This window comes from Scyliorhinus torazame, chromosome 4 (genome assembly GCF_047496885.1).
Source record: "Scyliorhinus torazame isolate Kashiwa2021f chromosome 4, sScyTor2.1, whole genome shotgun sequence".
Taxonomy (NCBI): domain Eukaryota; kingdom Metazoa; phylum Chordata; class Chondrichthyes; order Carcharhiniformes; family Scyliorhinidae; genus Scyliorhinus; species Scyliorhinus torazame.
Window position 1 is genome coordinate 117,525,279 of NC_092710.1, and position 18,104 is coordinate 117,543,382.

The 18,104-nt window shown below is 51.8% G+C and overlaps 1 long non-coding RNA gene across 1 annotated transcript in view; it reads left to right on the forward strand.

The window, feature by feature from the left end:
• Nucleotides 1–14,422, forward strand: part of LOC140411626 (uncharacterized) — a 64,961-nt gene extending 50,539 nt beyond the window's left edge. Inside the window, exon 3 of the long non-coding RNA XR_011940904.1 lies at nt 14,294–14,422. This is a non-coding gene — a long non-coding RNA (uncharacterized lncRNA). The remainder of the gene's footprint in view (nt 1–14,293) is intronic.
• Nucleotides 14,423–18,104: the final 3,682 nt, after the last annotated feature.

Here is an 18,104-nt window from a genome sequence, read left to right on the forward strand (position 1 = left end):
AGGCTTTACAAAGGCAGCGTGGGCTGGGCAGCGTTGGCGGGGGTGCTTCTGTTGGCTGCAAAAATAGCATCGGGGCCCCCCGGGGTTCGCTGGCGGGCATGCAGGCAGGCATATTGGATGGCCAGCGCCCCCGCTGGGGCGGCTGTCTGTGGGGTCCACGAAGTGTAGGAGGGGTGGGCCGCTCGGTTGGGGGTGTAGGACTGGACATTGCGCAGGACAACCATCATGGAGAGCGCTAGCGTTTTAGTCTCTGCGAGGTCTCGCGTGGCCCCTTCTAGGAGCCGCTGGTGTATGAGATCTGACCCAATTCCAGTCACAAAAGCGTCCCGCATAAGGAGGTCTGAGTGTTCCTTGGCCGTAACGGCCTGACAGTCACAGTCCCGGACTAGTGAGATTAGGGCGCGCCAGAAGTCATCTATGAACTCACCAGGGAGTTGAGAGCGAGTGGCGAGTGCGTGCCTGGCGAAGAGCGTGTTCGTTTTCTGTGCGTAGTTATCCTTGAGTCGCGGCATGGCTTTGACGTAGCTCGGCGCGTCCTGGATTAACGGAAAAACTTTGGAGCTCAACCTGGAATATAAAATCTGAATCTTCTGAACCTCCGGAACAGGGGTTGGTGCCGTGTTGATATATGCTTCGAAGCAAGCTAGCCAGTGCTGGAAGTCCTTCCTGGCGTCGCCTGCGTGCGGATCCAGCTGTTGGTGATCCGTTTTGATATGGAGGTCCATCCTTAGAAACTGACAGCAATAAATTGAGGCACGATCAATTGGACAAAGACAATAGTTGAAACCAACTGAGGCTTTATTGCTATCAGATGTGTGGCCTCCTACAGCAGCTGCCGAAATGGCCGCTAGCTGGAGGCCACGCATATTTATACCCCGCCTCCTGGGCGGAGCCAGCAGGCAGGGACTACCGAACCTGTAGTACAGATCCTACCGTGCAATACCTAATATAGGTTCAACAGTGGTTTACCACATACGGCATTCCTGAATTCCTATCAATTGACATTTGAAAGCCTCCCACATGCCAGATGTTGATTTACCCTCAAACATCTGCCCCCAATCTAGATTATTCAGTTCCTGCCTAATATTGTTATAATTAAGTTCCTGCCTGACTTCCGGGTGCGGCGAGACTTCCGGGTGCGGCGATGACCAGCTGAGTCGCACGTTTCGGCAGCTCCCTGTGAAACGGACTTTTGGGCTCTTGATAGGAGCCCCAACGGCAATTTTGACGGCTAAAAACACTGTGCGGTAAACCAGAAGGGAATCCCCCCTGGATACGGATGGAAAAAGGAGGAGAGAGTGGCCAGATTGCAGTGGATCCTTTAGAACAGCGGCAAGGAAGGCAAGCAAAAACCAAGATGGCGTCGGAAGGTGGCAGTTTAACATGGGGCCCTGAACAACAAGAGTTCTTGAAATGCTGTGTGGAAGAGATCAAAAAGGAAATGAAGAAAGAGCTGTTGGCCCCGATACTACAGGCGATCGAAGGGCTAAAGGAGGAACAAAAGACCCAGGAGCGGGAGCTTCGGGTCGTGAAGGCAAAGGCAGCCGAGAATGAGGACGATATACAGGGCCTGGTGGTGAAGACGGAGACGCAGGAGGCACATCAGAAACGATGTGTGGAAAGGTTGGAGGCACTGGAAAACAACGCAAGGAGGAACAACCTGAGGATTCTTGGTCTTCCTGAAGGTGTGGAGGGAGCGGACGTCGGGGCATATGTGAGCACGATGCTGCACTCGTTAATGGGAGCGGAGGCCCCGGCGGGTCCGTTGGAGGTGGAGGGAGCATACCTGTTGATGGCGCGAGGACCGAGAGCAGGAGAAATTCCCAGAGCCATAGTGGTGAGATTCCTCCGTTTTAAGGATAGAGAAATGGTCCTTAGATGGGCGAAGAAAACTCGGAGCAGTAAATGGGAGAACGCGGTGATCCGCGTTTATCAAGACTGGAGTGCGGAGGTGGCGAGAAGGAGGGCGAGCTTTAATCGGGCCAAGGCGGTGCTTCATAAAAAGAAGATAAAATTTGGAATGCTGCAACCGGCAAGACTGTGGGTCACATATCGAGGGAGGCACCACTACTTTGAGACGGCGGATGAAGCGTGGACTTTTATTGTGGAAGAAAAACTGGAATGAGCGGGTTATTAAAAAGAACGTTCGAACAAAGTGGCGGGGCGAATGTGGGGGGCAAAGAGGGGTTTTATGTACTAATCCTGCGATGTGGTAACTTTTCTCTCTCCCACAGGTGGTGATGGGGGGAGGAGGGGAGGTGGAGGAGATGGGGCGTTGGCCATTGGGGGCGGGGCCAAGGGAGAAGCGCGGGCTTGGTTCCCGCGCTATGATAATCATGGCGGGAATAGAGAAGCAGGAAGGAGGGGGCGTCGCACGGTGCGAGCCGAGGTCACGGGGGGAAGCCGAGGTCAGCCAGAGTTTGCTGACTTCTGGGAGCAACATGGGGGGAGTAATTACGCTAGCGGGGGATCTAGCGGGGGGGGGTGGGAGGGGGGAATTACTGGGTTGCTGCTGCTGGGGAGAGGGGGGAGCTGGTATGGGAGAGGATGGGCGGGGGGGCACCGCCTGGGGGAGATACAGCTGCGTGGGAACCGGGTGAGGAGCTGGAAAAAGGTGATGGCTAATCGACAAGGGGGGGGGGTAGGAAGCCCCCCAACTCGGCTGATCACGTGGAACGTGAGAGGGCTGAACGGGCCGATAAAGAGGGCACGGGTACTCGCACACCTTAAGAAACTTAAGGCAGATGTGGTTATGTTACAGGAAACGCACCTGAAACTGATAGACCAGGTTAGGCTACGCAAAGGATGGGTGGGGCAGGTGTTCCATTCGGGGCTAGATGCGAAAAACAGGGGGGTGGCTATATTAGTGGGGAAGCGGGTAGTGTTCGAGGCAAAGACGATAGTGGCGGATAACGGGGGCAGATACGTGATGGTGAGTGGCAAACTACAGGGGGAGACGGTGGTTTTGGTAAACGTATATGCCCCGAACTGGGATGATGCTAATTTTATGAGGCGGATGCTAGGACGCATTCCGGACCTCGAGATGGGAAAGCTGATAATGAGGGGAGATTTTAATACGGTGTTGGAACCAGGGCTGGATAGGTCGAAGTCCAGGACTGGAAGGAGGCCGGCAGCAGCCAAGGTACTTAAAGATTTTATGGAGCAGATGGGAGGTGTAGACCCGTGGAGATTTAGCAGACCTAGGAGTAAGGAGTTCTCGTTTTTCTCCTATGTCCATAAAGTCTACTCGCAAATAGACTTTTTTGTGCTGGGTAGGGCATTGATCCCGAAGGTGAGGGGAACGGAGTATACGGCTATAGCCATTTCGGATCACGCTCCACACTGGGTGGACTTGGAGATAGGGGAGGAAACAGGAGGGCGCCCACCCTGGAGAATGGACATGGGACTAATGGCAGATGAGGGGGTGTGTCTAAGGGTGAGGGGGTGCATTGAAAAGTACTTGGAACTCAATGATAATGGGGAGGTCCAGGTGGGAGTGGTCTGGGAGGCGTTGAAGGCGGTGGTTAGAGGGGAGCTGATATCAATAAGGGCACATAAAGGGAAGCAGGAGAGTAAGGAACGGGAGCGGTTGCTGCAAGAAGTTTTGAGGGTGGACAGACAATATGCGGAAGCACCGGAGGAGGGACTGTACAGGGAAAGGCAAAGGCTACATGTAGAATTTGACTTGCTGACTACAGGCACTGCAGAGGCACAATGGAGGAAGGCACAGGGTGTACAGTACGAATATGGGGAGAAGGCGAGCAGGTTGCTGGCACACCAATTGAGGAAAAGGGGAGCAGCGAGGGAAATAGGGGGAGTGAGGGATGAGGAAGGAGAGATGGAGCGGGGAGCGGAGAGAGTGAATGGAGTGTTCAAGACATTTTATAAAAAATTATATGAAGCTCAACTCCCGGATGGGAGGGAGAGAATGATGGGCTTCTTGGATCGGCTGGAATTTCCCAAGGTGGAAGAGCAGGAAAGGATGGGACTGGGAGCACAGATCGAGGTAGAAGAAGTGGTGAAAGGAATTAGGAGCATGCAGGCGGGAAAGGCCCCGGGACCGGATGGATTCCCAGTCGAATTCTATAGAAAATATGTGGACTTGCTCGCCCCGGTACTGACGAGGACCTTTAATGAGGCAAAGGAAAGGGGACAACTGCCCCCGACTATGTCTGAAGCAACGATATCGCTTCTCTTAAAGAAGGAAAAGGACCCGCTACAATGCGGGTCCTATAGACTTATTTCCCTCCTAAATGTAGATGCCAAGGTCCTGGCCAAGGTAATGGCAATGAGAATAGAGGAATGTGTCCCGGGGGTGGTCCACGAGGACCAAACTGGGTTTGTGAAGGGGAGACAGCTGAACACGAATATACGGAGGTTGTTAGGGGTAATGATGATGGCCCCACCAGAGGGAGAAACGGAGATAGTAGTGGCGATGGATGCCGAGAAAGCATTTGATAGAGTGGAGTAGGATTATTTGTGGGAGGTGTTGAGGAGATTTGGTTTTGGAGAGGGGTATGTTAGATGGGTGCAGCTGTTGTATAGGGCCCCAGTGGCGAGCGTGGTCACGAATGGACGGGGATCTGCATATTTTCGGCTCCATAGAGGGACAAGGCAGGGATGCCCTCTGTCCCCATTATTGTTTGCACTGGCGATTGAGCCCCTGGCGATAGCGTTGAGGGGTTCCAAGAAGTGGAGGGGAGTACTTAGGGGAGGAGAAGAGCACCGGGTATCTTTGTATGCGGACGATTTGCTACTATACGTGGCGGACCCGGCGGAGGGGATGCCAGAAATAATGCAGGTACTTGGGGAGTTTGGGGATTTTTCAGGGTATAAATTGAACATGGGGAAAAGTGAGTTGTTTGTGGTGCATCCAGGGGAGCAGAGTAGAGAAATAGAGGACCTACCGTTGAGGAAGGTAACAAGGGACTTTCGTTACCTGGGGATCCAGATAGCTAAGAATTGGGGCACATTGCATAGGTTAAATTTAACGCGGTTGGTGGAACAGATGGAGGAGGATTTCAAGAGATGGGATATGGTATCCCTGTCAATGGCAGGGAGGGTGCAGGCGGTTAAGATGGTGGTCCTCCCGAGATTCCTCTTTGTGTTTCAGTGCCTCCCGGTGGTGATCACGAAGGCTTTTTTTAAAAGGATTGAAAAGAGCATCATGGGTTTTGTGTGGGCTGGGAAGACCCCGAGAGTGAGGAAGGGATTCTTACAGCGTAGCAGGGATAGGGGGGGGCTGGCACTACCGAGCCTAAGTGAGTATTATTGGGCCGCTAATATTTCAATGGTGAGTAAGTGGATGGGAGAGGAGGAGGGAGCGGCGTGGAAGAGATTAGAGAGGGCGTCCTGTAGGGGGACTAGCCTACAGGCTATGGTGACAGCCCCATTGCCGTTCTCACCGAGGAACTACACCACAAGCCCGGTGGTGGTGGCTACACTGAAGATTTGGGGACAGTGGAGACGGCATAGGGGAAAGACTGGAGCCTTGGGGGGGTCCCCGATAAGAAACAACCATAGGTTTGCCCCAGGGGGAATGGATGGGGGATATGGAATGTGGCAAAGAGCAGGAATAACGCAACTGAAAGATCTGTTTGTGGATGGGAAGTTCGCGAGTCTGGGAGCGCTGACCGAGAAATATGGGTTGCCCCAAGGGAATGCATTCAGGTATATGCAACTGAGGGCTTTTGCGAGGCAACAGGTGAGGGAATTCCCGCAGCTCCCGGCACAAGAGGTGCAGGACAGAGTGATCTCAAAGACATGGGTGGGGGATGGTAAGGTGTCAGATATATATAGGGAAATGAGGGACGAAGGGGAGACTATGGTAGATGAACTAAAAGGGAAATGGGAAGAAGAGCTGGGGGAGGAGATCGAGGAGGGGCTGTGGGCAGATGCCCTAAGCAGGGTAAACTCGTCGTCCTCGTGTGCCAGGCTAAGCCTGATTCAGTTTAAGGTATTACACAGGGCACATATGACTGGAGCACGGCTCAGTAAATTTTTTGGGGTGGAGGATAGGTGTGCGAGGTGCTCGAGAAGCCCAGCGAATCATACCCATATGTTTTGGTCATGCCCGGCACTACAGGGGTTTTGGATGGGGGTGACAAAGGTGCTTTCAAAAGTAGTCGGAGTCCGGGTCGAACCAAGCTGGGGGTTGGCTATATTTGGGGTTGCACAAGAGCCGGGAGTGCAGGAGGCGAGAGAGGCCGATGTTTTGGCCTTTGCGTCCCTAGTAGCCCGGCGCAGGATATTGCTAATGTGGAAAGAAGCCAAGCCCCCGGGGGTGGAGACCTGGATAAATGACATGGCGGGGTTTATAAAGCTAGAGCGGATTAAGTTCGTCCTAAGGGGGTCGGCTCAAGGGTTCACCAGGCGGTGGCAACCGTTCGTCGAATACCTCGCAGAAAGATAGACGGAATGGGAAAAAGAAGGCAGCAGCAGCAGCCCAGGATCGGGGGGGGGGGGGGGGGGGGGGAGGGGGAGGGGTGGGGGGGGGGGAGGAGGAACCAGAAGGACTCTCAGGGTTGTTAATATATACTGTATAGTATGTATAGGTCGTTGCTACAGATAATTATATATTGGACTGTTAAATTATATTTTTGGAGAGTGTTACTTGTGACAAGGCAGTTGCCAATTAGGGCTAGTTTTCATTTTTGTTATTTATTATTTATTCATTTTTTGTTTATAAAATAGGTCATTGTTATTTGTGTTGTTATAATATTGTGTAAAGGATGCACAATGTACTGTGTTGGTTGACCAAAAATTTTCAATAAAATATTTAATAAAAAAAAAAATTAAGTTCCTGCCTAATTGTCAGATTTAGCCTTTCCCCATGAGAGCGAGTACGTTCCAGTGAATACACCAGGGAGGGGAGCCGACCTGAGGATGTTGCCTTTTCGCCTTGCCTGATCTAGCTTTCGTTATCTTGAAAACTGGTTGGCTCACAATTAGACCTCACTTCATAAATTAAATCATGCTAGTCTGGTGAATGGAGTTAAATCTGACTTGCAGAAGCAGGATAACATCCCCGTCCTTGGCGGGCAGCGTTCGGACTGTGAAAATGAATGTCCTCCCGAGGTTTTTATTTCTTTTGCAGTGTCGCCACATTTTTCTCCCCAAATCTTTCTTTGTTAGAGTCTACAAATTCATAGTTTTCTTCATTTGGGTGGGCAAGACCCCAAAGATTCTGTAGAGAGGGACTGGGAAGCAGTCGGGTGACTTAGCTTTACCTAGTTTGTTATTTTATTACTGGGCAGCTAACGTTGATTAAGTACTGGGGTGGCTCAAGGATCTGAATTCCATATGGGTGCAGATGCAGGCAGACTCTTGTAGTGGTTCTAGCTTGAGGTTTTGATAACTGCCCAGTTTCTGTTTTCCCTTGCAAAATTTACCAGTAGTGTGTCCACTCTGAGGAGTTGGAGGTTTGGGGACCTGTTTGTGAATGGTAGGTTTTGCCAATTTTGAGGAGAAGTTGGACAAATTCCAACTCCCTGGGACTAATTTATTTGGATATTTCCAGGCTCCTGATTTCTTGCGTGAGGAGTTTTGTTCATTTCCCTTGGCACCTTTGCCATCTCTCTTGAATAGGATTTTATCTCTGGTCAACGCGGGTGAGGGGAGGATTTTGGACATTATGACTAGAACCTGCGGACGGAGCAGGCTCCATTGGATGAGGTGAAGAGGATTGGGAGAGTGAACTGGGTCTTGGGTGGGAGGGGGGGGGGAGTGGGATGCGGGAGGGGGAGGGAGGGTGTGAGGCTCTTTACAGGATCAACTCCACCTCTTCATGTGCTAGGCTGAGCTTGATTCAGTTCAAGGTGGTGCACAGGGCGCATATGTCCAAGACGAGGCTGAGTCTCTTTTCTCGGGTGTGGAGGATAGGCGCATGCGTTGTTCTCAGGGGGGCCGACGAATCATATCCACATGTTTTGGTTGTGTTCTCAGCTTGAAAGCTTCTGGATATCCTTTTTAACACCATGTCAGAGATTCTTGATATCGAGCTGGAGCCTTGTCCTCTGGTGGCCATTTCCGGGGTTCCGGACTCACGGACTCATCTGTGCTGCAGATGGGGGTGACTGCAGATGTCCACACTTTTGCATCATTAATAGCCCAGAGGCGGGTTCTGCTTGGGTGGAGATCTCCTATTCTGCCCAGTGCCTTGGCTTGGTTGGGTGACCTAATGGTGTTCTTGTATCTGAGAAGGTCAAGTACATTAGCGGATTGGTAACAGGGTTTTACTCAAGATGGCAGCCATTCATTTCCTTTTTCACAGAATTAGTCATCGTCAGCTGTTGGGGGTTGTGGTAATCATCACTGTTGTATATATTAGAAGATGTGTGGTAAGACCCTGTACTACAGGTACGGGGATAGTCCCTGCCTGCTGGCTCCGCCCAGTAGGCGGAGTATAAATATGTGTGCTCCCCGTACAGCAGCCATTTCGCCAGCTGCTGTAGGAGGCCACACATCTTAGAGTAATAAAGCCTCAGTTGTATTCAACTCTCGTCTCTGTGCAATTGATCGTGCATCAAGTGTTTAGTTATATGTTTGAAGGTTTGGGTTTAGTGGGATTGTTGATTATTGATTGCACTACTTTTGTATTGTACATTTATGTATTGGTGATTATTTTGTCATAATGAAAAATGCCTCAAAAATATTATCTTTTTAAAACAAAGGCATTTAAAAAAAATGTAAATATAAATTTAGTGGACTAAATTATTTTTTTCCAATTAAAGGGCAATTTAGCGTGGCCAATTCACCTACCCTGCACACCTTTTTAGAGTGAGACCCACGCAGACACGGGGTGAATGTGCAAACTCCACAATGACCTTGGGCTGAGGTTGAACCTGGATCCTCGGCACGTGAGGCAGCAGAGCTAACCACCACACCCAACGGCTGCCCTTAAAAGAGATGGCATATGGGATACTTGCCTTTATTCGCCAAACCATAGAATAGATTATAATGGAGCTGTATAAAATGCTTGTTAGACTACAGTTAGAGTTCTGTGTGCAATTCTGGTTGCTACACCAGAGAAAGATTGTGATTGAAGTTACTGTGAAAAGCCCCTAGTTGCCACATTCTGGATCCACAGAGGGAGAATTCAGAATGTCCAATTCACCTAACAGCACGTCTTTCGAGAGCACCCGGAGGAAACCCATGCATACCCAGGGAGAACTGCAGGCTCCGCACAGACAGTGACCCAAGACGGGAATCGAACCCGGACCCTGGAGCTGTGAAGCAGCAGTGCTACCCACTGTGTTACCGTGCTGCCTCTTTTTATGCTGCAAAACACTATGGGCGGAATTCTACGTTGGCCGATGGCAAAATCGGGAACAGCGATTGGGCCGAGAATAGCTTCCGACAGCAAAATCGCGTTGGCGCCTGTTTGACACCAAATTACGATAATCCGTCACCTCAAAAAGGCGTCGATGCATTTCACTCCGCGCGTACTTTAAATACTGTTTGCATATAATTAGTGTGCCCAGCCGTGATTCTCCACCTCCGATGGGCCCGGTACCAGATGGCGGGGTTCACTTGTGCTTTCAAAAATTGTGGATCTGGCATGGTGGTTGCCCAGAGAGAAAGAGGGCGTACGGACAGTGTCCAACATCGGCATACTTCGCCGACAGGCGTGCCGCTGTACGGACAGTGTCCAACATCGCCCTACTTCGTCGACAGTCGTGCCGTTGGCCGGGGACCTTTTTCCAGGGCCAGGGGGAGTAGTGCAGGGTGGCCAGGAGGTGGGTTGTGGGGTCGGGATGGATGGGTACGCAACACCATTACCGCAGCCGGCAAGGCAGCCATGCAGCTGCGCATGCCGCTGACAGCCCTCTTTAAACCTAGTGCTATGGGTCGTATAGATGTCCCCCCGGGCACTCCCTGGGAGCCCTTTGGCCCCAGCCAACCCATCAGCTGTATGGGCGCTCCAGCACAAACTGACCCATCTTTTTGGCATCTGTAAGCGTGTGTGTTTGGGGAGTGTAATGGGCGGAATTCTCCCTCCCCCCCATACGCCGGGTGGGAGAATCGCCTGGGCGCCGCGCGAGTCCCGCTACGCCGTCCCGATGCCCGCACGCGATTCTCCAAACCGGCGCGGCGCGAATCACGGCTGGCACTGGGAGAATCGCCTCTTGCCGTTGGTAATGGGCGAGCGGCGATTCTCCGGCCTGGATGGGCCGAGCGGCCTGCCCAACACGACAGGTTCCCGCCACGCCATCCACACCTGGTTGTTGCTGGCGGGAACAGCGCAAGAACACTGGGGGGCTGGCCTGTGGGGGGGCGAGGGGGGTTCCTGCACCGGGGGGGGGGGGGTTCAAAAGGGGTCTGGCCCGCGATCGGTGCTCACCGATCGGCGGGCCGGCCTCTCTGAAGGAGGGCCTCCTTTCCTCCGCTGCCCCGCAAGATCGATCCACCATCTTCTTGCGGGGCGGCCGCGGGGAGGACGGCAACCGCGCATGCGCGGGTTGCGTTGGCCAATCCGCGCATGCGTGGGTGACGTCATTTACACGGTGCGCGTAAATGATGCGGCGCCGCTCCTAGCCCCCCCCCCCCGGGGACGGGAGAATAGGGGGCTGCGAACGGCCTCCGATGGCGGTTTTCACTCCGGCATCGGGACTTAGTCTCCCGATGGGAGAATTGCGCCCAATGTGTATGTGTGGCTGCAGCTTATCAGCCCTGCGGGTGTTGATCACGGAACTGACGAATCCCGCACTGTTTTACATGGGAATCGATGGTCTCCACGCGGCACCGGGGCTAGCCCGTCACTGGTGGCGGAATCGGCGCAAGTGCACCGACGATTGTTGTGCCTTACAAGTCCACAGATTCTCCGTTGGCGTCAACACTTAGGGCTCGATTCTCTGATTCTGCGGCTATCTTCGCAGGATCCGTCTCGCCTTGCGGCCAAAATGTTGGCGCCGCCCCCGCATCGATCCTCCGCCAGGTGGGGGGCTAGCACCCGCGCCGTGTAACCTGCGGATACGGCCTCAGAATGGCCGAATCCCTGGCCGCGTATGAGCACTGTGGCGGCCTGTGGTGGCCGTGCCGTACAACATGAAGCCGGCCTCGCACGGACCCGGCCTGCCAAAAACTGCTCCCTCCCATAACCCCTCCTCACCATTCCAGGACCAGTCCCTCCCGCCAAAGCCCCCCCTGCCAGCGGAACCCTCCCCAACTGTGGCGGCGCTGGACACAGTCCGCAGCCGCCACGCGAGGTCCCCGAAGGTTGTGAGGGCACGCGCCCTACACCATTGGGGACTCGGCCCATCGGGGACGGCGCATCGGGGGAGGGCCTCAGATGGCGTTCTGAGGCCATCCTGACGTCGTGGGGCGTACTCCTTAGGTTTTTGAGGGGGCGGAGCATCGTAAAAACAGCGGCTCCCCTAATTCCAGCGTAAAATCGCATTCTCGGCCAATCGCCGAACGCGATTTCGGCGTCGGCGATTGGAGAATCCAGCCCTGTGTCTCAGAAACGGAGAATCCAGCCCTATGTTTCTATCGGCAGCTGATGGGTCCCTGCGCTATTTCAAACCCTGCTGTCAAGTAACATGTTTGTTCTTTGGCTGGGGCCAAAGGGCTCCCAGGGAGTGCCCGGGGGGGACATCTATACGACCCATAGCACTAGGTTTAAAGAGGGCTGTCAGCGACATGCGCAGCTGCATGGTTGCCTTGCCGGCTGCGGTAATGGTGTTGCGTACCCATCCATCCCGACCCCACAACCCACCTCCTGGCCACCCCGCACTACTCCCCCTGGCCCTGGAAAAAGGTCCCAGGCCAACGCATTGTCAAACTCGGGGGCGCGACCAGTGGGTGAGTCACGGGCGGGTGTCGGGAGGGTCGCAGAGCCGTCTGTCGCGGCGCACCCAATCGTGCAAATCTGCGCGCAACATCCGCAGCAGCCGGCTGTTAAAAACGCCGGCTGCAAGCAGCCTTCAAAATGGTCACGAACACGTAAAAAAAATGCAGCCGCACTATGCGCATGTGCGTTGATGATCAGGCATGCATGCGCAGTGCAGCCTTTTTTAAAAAATGGTCACAGCTTTTTGTTTTACAAGTTCGGGGTTTTTTTATTCATTTATTTTATTCCTTTAATTTTCCTTTTTTTCTTTCAATTTATCCATTTATTTTTATTTTTTTTACAAGTTCGGGGGGGTGTTTATTTGATAAAATCTTACAGGAAAAAAATACAGAACTTTGGACAGATGGAGACTCCATACTTTCCGACACCGGAAGGCTTCCCTTTCATCCAACGGGTTCCATTGGAGGAGCGTGTACGAGGGCCAAAGGGAACCAAAACCATTTCCTCCATTTTTGTCAGCAGCAAACAAGGTGAGAGAAAATGGTGGGTCGTGCAGGTCGGCCGGCGTGGGTCGCGAAGGTCAGCCAGCATGGGTCGCGAAGGTCGGCCGGATTGGTTCCCGAAGGTTGGCCGGTTGGTAAAAATGTGTCCCCGGAAAAAAGTTTGAAGAACACCGTGTTAAGGGATAAGACAATGAAGTCTCCTTATGTATAGGGTGCTGGCAGTCAGCAAACTGAAGAATATTGACTATATCACTGTTCCAGCTTAGAAAAATTGCTTACATAGAAATTGGAACCACAGTAAGATTGACAGATACTGACCGCCATTCTTGTTTGCTCTGCATCTGTAGTCTGCAGACACTGCTCTTGAGCTGAAGGTAGGAGGTTTAATAGTAGGAGATTGTAGGTGGGTACGACCTCCTGTTGGTTACTGATTTATCACACCCACCCACCTGCACACACACAGACACACACACATACATACACACACACTCCGCCTGTGCTCAGTCTCTATGTCATGTTGCAGTCCAAGATGTCAGCAACAATAGACACCATAATTGGGAGCAGGTTTTCTGCTCGGAGGCCTTTCAAATCCACACCACTCCCTTCTGACTGAAAGAACTTGTCAATTCCTCCAATAACACAGTACATAGTGCATGGTAATTCCACTAACTACAGTAAAGAAAAGCCAAAGGCACCTCATCTGAAAGTTTAAAAAAAAAATTTAGAGTACCCAATTATTTTTACCCAGTTAAGGGGCAATCTAGCGTGGCCATCCAACTACCCTGCACACGGGGAGAATGTGCAAACTCAGCACGGACAGTGACCTGGGGCCTTGATAAAACCCGGGTCCTCGGCGCCGTGAAGCAGCAGTGCTAACTACTGCACCACCGTGCCAACCAACCTGATCTGAAAGTTGAATGGTGGTCCCTTTCGCATTATGCAAACTGGGTGGGAGGTGGCAAGGGTGTGTGTGTGGGGGAGGGAGCATGTTTAACAGAAGGCAGTAGCAGGGCTTACAAGGTCCAAAATGGCAGGCTGTGAGCTAAATTAAAACTAGGCACTCATATTTGGCATCACAGTGGTGAGCACTGCTGCCTCACAGTGCCAGAGACCCAGGTTCAATTCTGCCTTGGGTGACTGTGTAGAGTTTGCACTTTCTCCCCGCGTCTGCGAGGGTACCTTCCAGGTGCTTCTGGTTTGCTCCCACAAGCTAAATGTATGCATGTTAGCTGGGGTTACGGAGATCGGGTGGTGAGTGGGCCTAGGTGGAGTGCTCTTTCAGAGTGTCCATGCAGGCTCGAAGGGCCGCATGGCCTCCTTCTGCACTGTACGAATTCTATGATTCTATTCTAAATTTCTCCTTCGTGTGTCCATAAAGGTTGGATGGGGTTATGGGCATGGCATTTGGGCCTGGGTGGGGTGCTCCTTTGGAGGGTCGGTGCAGAATTGATGGCTCAAATGGCTTCTTTCTGCACTGTAGGGATTCTATGATTGCTATCTTCCTTCAAAACATGGCAATTGGTAGATGTCATCAGGAGTGGGCTCCTTGCAATCCCCTCAGTTCCTGTAGCACAAAAGCCAGCTGCACTATAGCTGGATTTTGGAGCCATTGTTACATTAAAATATATTTTGTAGCAATTTACAAGCGGAAATCAGAGATCAGTGGAGACGTAGAAGCAAAGATTTGGGATCCCTGATTTGGGAGATCCATACTACAAAAAACGATTAAAAGAAAAGATGACAAAGATGTCTTTGCAATTAAAGAAAAAGAAAAATGACAACTCAAGAAAGTGGAAAAAATACAATTGCGTAATTTGACATCCAGTACTTTTTTATTGTTACTCAAAATGAACTGATGTGAAAATTGCAACCATGTGTAACCTGTGTAGGGCATACTTTTTGATTCAAAGCACCAGCATTAGTAAGTACTTCTACTTATGGAAATATTGAAAACCGATATATGAAGCTGTTTCTCATTGGACGTTATTGTATGTTGCAGCTAAAAGCGAGATAAAGTCTTCAGGGGATCAGCAGACAGCAATGCATCATGCTGCAAAGTTCAATGCAACCAGAACTCTGCAGTATCTGTGCCAACACTGTGCTAATATTGAATCAAGGGATTATAGATTTAGGACACCACTTTTTCTTGCTGTTGAATATGGTAAGGTTTGACTATTTATTTCAATAACCAGCTAACCTTAATCAACTTGCATTACTGATTTAGTAGATTCTTTTGGTGACATTCAAAACTATATGCGCTCAGCCATTTAATCTAATTTCAGTGCCTTAAATGTGATGTTAAATATGGACAAATTTGCCTGCTCCAGAAGTTCAGGTGAATGTTAAAAATTCAATAATTATATTCAACGTGGGCTCTTGTGTTTTAAAAAATATATATTTTTATTCTCCATTTTCACATTTTCTTCAGAATTTACACCCCACCAACAAACAGTAAACGGTAACGAATATAATGTCACTCCCCTTATTAACAACAACAATCCCATCCTCCCACCATCCCAAACAATGGCCCACCTGACAATATAAGCATCAAATAAAACAAAACCTCCCAAGGTGGAAAAAAAGGAAAAAAGAAAAAGAAATCGCCTATGGTCACCATTGACATATATAGTCCACCCCCCAACCTCCCCCCCCCCCTAATATTCAGCGCCATCCAATCCCCAAAAGAGTACCGTGAATGACACCCATGAATTGTAGACACACCCACCCCCCTCCCAGACTCCTCCCATCCACTTCCTCTTGTAAACTCCACCCCCCAACCTCGGTTCCTTCCCCCAATTCCCCCCTCCCCCCCGCTAGACTCATCGAAACCTGTCCTACCTGGTCCGATGGCCACAGCTCCTCCCCCCACCTGACTCCCGTTCACTGGACGGCTTTAACCAGCCAATGTGGAGGCCCCCGCACGGGTCTCCTTCCCCCTTGACCCGGTCCCAGGAAAACCAAGAAATCCCCTTTAGCACACAACCCCAGCATACACACCCAAGCCCCAAAGAATCATCATTGCAAATGAAAGTCCTAACTCTTCCCTTGTCCAAATATATACAGCGTTGACTCATTTAGTACATACACCAACACGCAGTGAAAAAATACAGTTACATGAGGCTACATCGGTACCATTTCTCCAATTCTGCCACAGTCCTTCTGCCTTCGCAAACTCCTCCGCCGTTTCCGCCGTCCCAAAATAAAAGTCCTTGGATTTGTATGGCACCCTCAATTTAGCTGGATATACTATACCGCACTGCACCTTGTTGATGTACAGTGCCTTCTTCACACGGCTGAAGGCAGCCCGCCTCCTCCCCACTCCACCGTAAAGCCCTGGTATATGCATATACCAGCTCCAGCCCATTGCACCACCCGCTTCTGCTCTGCCCAGTACAGGACTTTCTCCTTCACGCTATACCTACGGAAACACACTGTTACTATTCTTGGCGGCTCACTCGCCTTTGGTATAGGCCTCCACGACCGATGAGCCCGATCCAGTTCATATCGAGAGGGATCGTCCCCCTCCCCCAATAGCTTCGCCAACATCATGGCAAAATACTCCGTCGGCCTCGGGCCTTGCACCCCTTCGGTCAGACCCACAATTCTCAGATTCTGTCACCTGGATCTGTTTTCCAGGTCTTCCATTTTGGCTCGCAGATCCTTGTTGGTCTCTATCACCTTCCGCAACTCCTTCCCCATCGAGGTGCGTTGATCACTGTGCTGCGATAATGCCTCTTCCACTTCCTTCAGTGTCTCACCTTGCTCCCGCACCTCCGCCGCTGCGATTAGTACCGCCACCCTCACCGGGGCAATTGCCTCATCCACCAGCACTTTCTTTTTAAAAAAAAATATATTTATTAAAATGTTTTAACACAATTTTTCTCCCTTACAAGCAATAACCCCCCCCCCGTGACAAAAAAAAACGGGAAATCGCGCAGAGCAAGATATATACATGGCAAAATGATATATTTACACAGCTTTGTACACTGGCCCTCACCCGTATGTGCCAGTTTCCCCAACCCTTCATGTTATCTCTTGCTCATCCACCCTCCCAGGCAGTCCCCCCCCTCCCCCCTGCTCCCAGGACGTCCCATCCACAGCCCCCCCCCCAAGGTTGCTGCTGCTGACCGACCTTCCTCTAACGCTCCGCGAGATAGTCTAGGAACGGTTGCCACCGCCTGTAGAACCCCTGCGCAGACCCTCTCAAGGCGAACTTAATCCTCTCCAACTTTATGAACCCAGCCATATCATTTATCCAGGCCTCCAGGCTGGGGGGCTTCGTCTCCTTCCACATTAGCAAGATCCTTCGCCAGGCTACTAGGGACGCAAAAGCCAGAATGCCGGCCTCTTTCGCCTCCTGCACTCCCGGTTCGTCCACTACTCCAAATATTGCTAGCCCCCAGCTTGGCTTGACCAGGACTTTCACCACCTGAGATATTGCTCCCGCCACTCCTCTCCAGAACCCCTCCAGTGCCGGGCATGACCAAAACATATGGACATGATTCGCTGGGCTGCCTGAGCACCTTCCACATCTGTCCTCTACCCCAAAGAACCTACTCAACCTCGCCCCCGTCAAGTGCGCTCTGTGGACCACCTTAAATTGTATCAGGCTGAGCCTGGCACACGAGGAGGAGGAATTAACCCTATCTAGGGCATCAGCCCACAGATCGCCTCCCCCAGCTCCCCCTCCCATTTACCCTTCAACTCTTCTACCAGCGCTTCCCCCTCTTCTTTCAACTCCTGGTGTATTTCCGACACCTTGCCCTCCCCGACCCATATACCCGAGATCACCCTATCTTGAACTTCTTGTGCCGGGAGCAATGGGAATTCCCTCACCTGTCGCCTCACAAAAGCCCTCACCTGAATATATCTAAAGGCATTTCCCGGGGGTAACTCAAACTTCTCCTCCAGTGCCCCTAGGCTTGCAAACGTCCCGTCGATGAACAGGTCCCCCATTCTTCCAATCCCCGCCCGATGCCAGCTCTGGAACCCCCCGTCCATCTTCCCCGGGACAAACTGGTGGTTATCCCTGATCGGGGACCACACCGATGCTCCCATTGCACCCCGGTGCTGTCTCCACTGGCCCCAGATCTTTAGCGTTGCCGCCACCACCGGGCTCATGGTATACTTTGTAGGCGAGAGCGGCAGCTGTGCAGTCACCAACGCCCCCAGGCTCGTTCCTTTACAGGACGCCATCTCCATCCTCTTCCATGCCGCCCCCTCTCCCTCCATAACCCACTTGCGGATCATCGCCACATTTGCTGCTCAGTAGTAGCTCCCCAGGTTTGGCAGCGCCAACCCTCCTCGGTCCCAACTGCGTTCCAGGAACCCTGTCCTTACTCTCGAGGTCTTATTCGCCCACACAAACCCCATAATACTCCTGCCTACTCTCTTAAAAAAGGCCTTGGTGATCACGATGGGAAGGCACTGAAACACAAACAGAAACCTCGGAAGGACCACCATTTTGACCGACTGCACTCTACCCGCCAGCGAGAGCGGTAACATGTCCCATCTTTTGAAATCCTCCTCCATTTGCTCCACCAACCTCGTCAGATTCAGTTTATGTAGGGTCCCCAACTCCTGGCTATCTGGATCCCCAGATACCGAAAGCTCCCCTCCGCCCTCCTCAGCGGTAGGTCCCCTATCCCTCTTTCTTGGTCCCCCGCCTGTAATACAAAGAGCTCACTCTTCCCTACATTGAGCTTATAGCCCGAAAACTCCCCAAACTCCCTTAGAGTCTGCATGACCTCCACCATCCCCTCCATTGGATCTGCCACGTACAGCAACAGGTCATCCGCATATAGCGACAC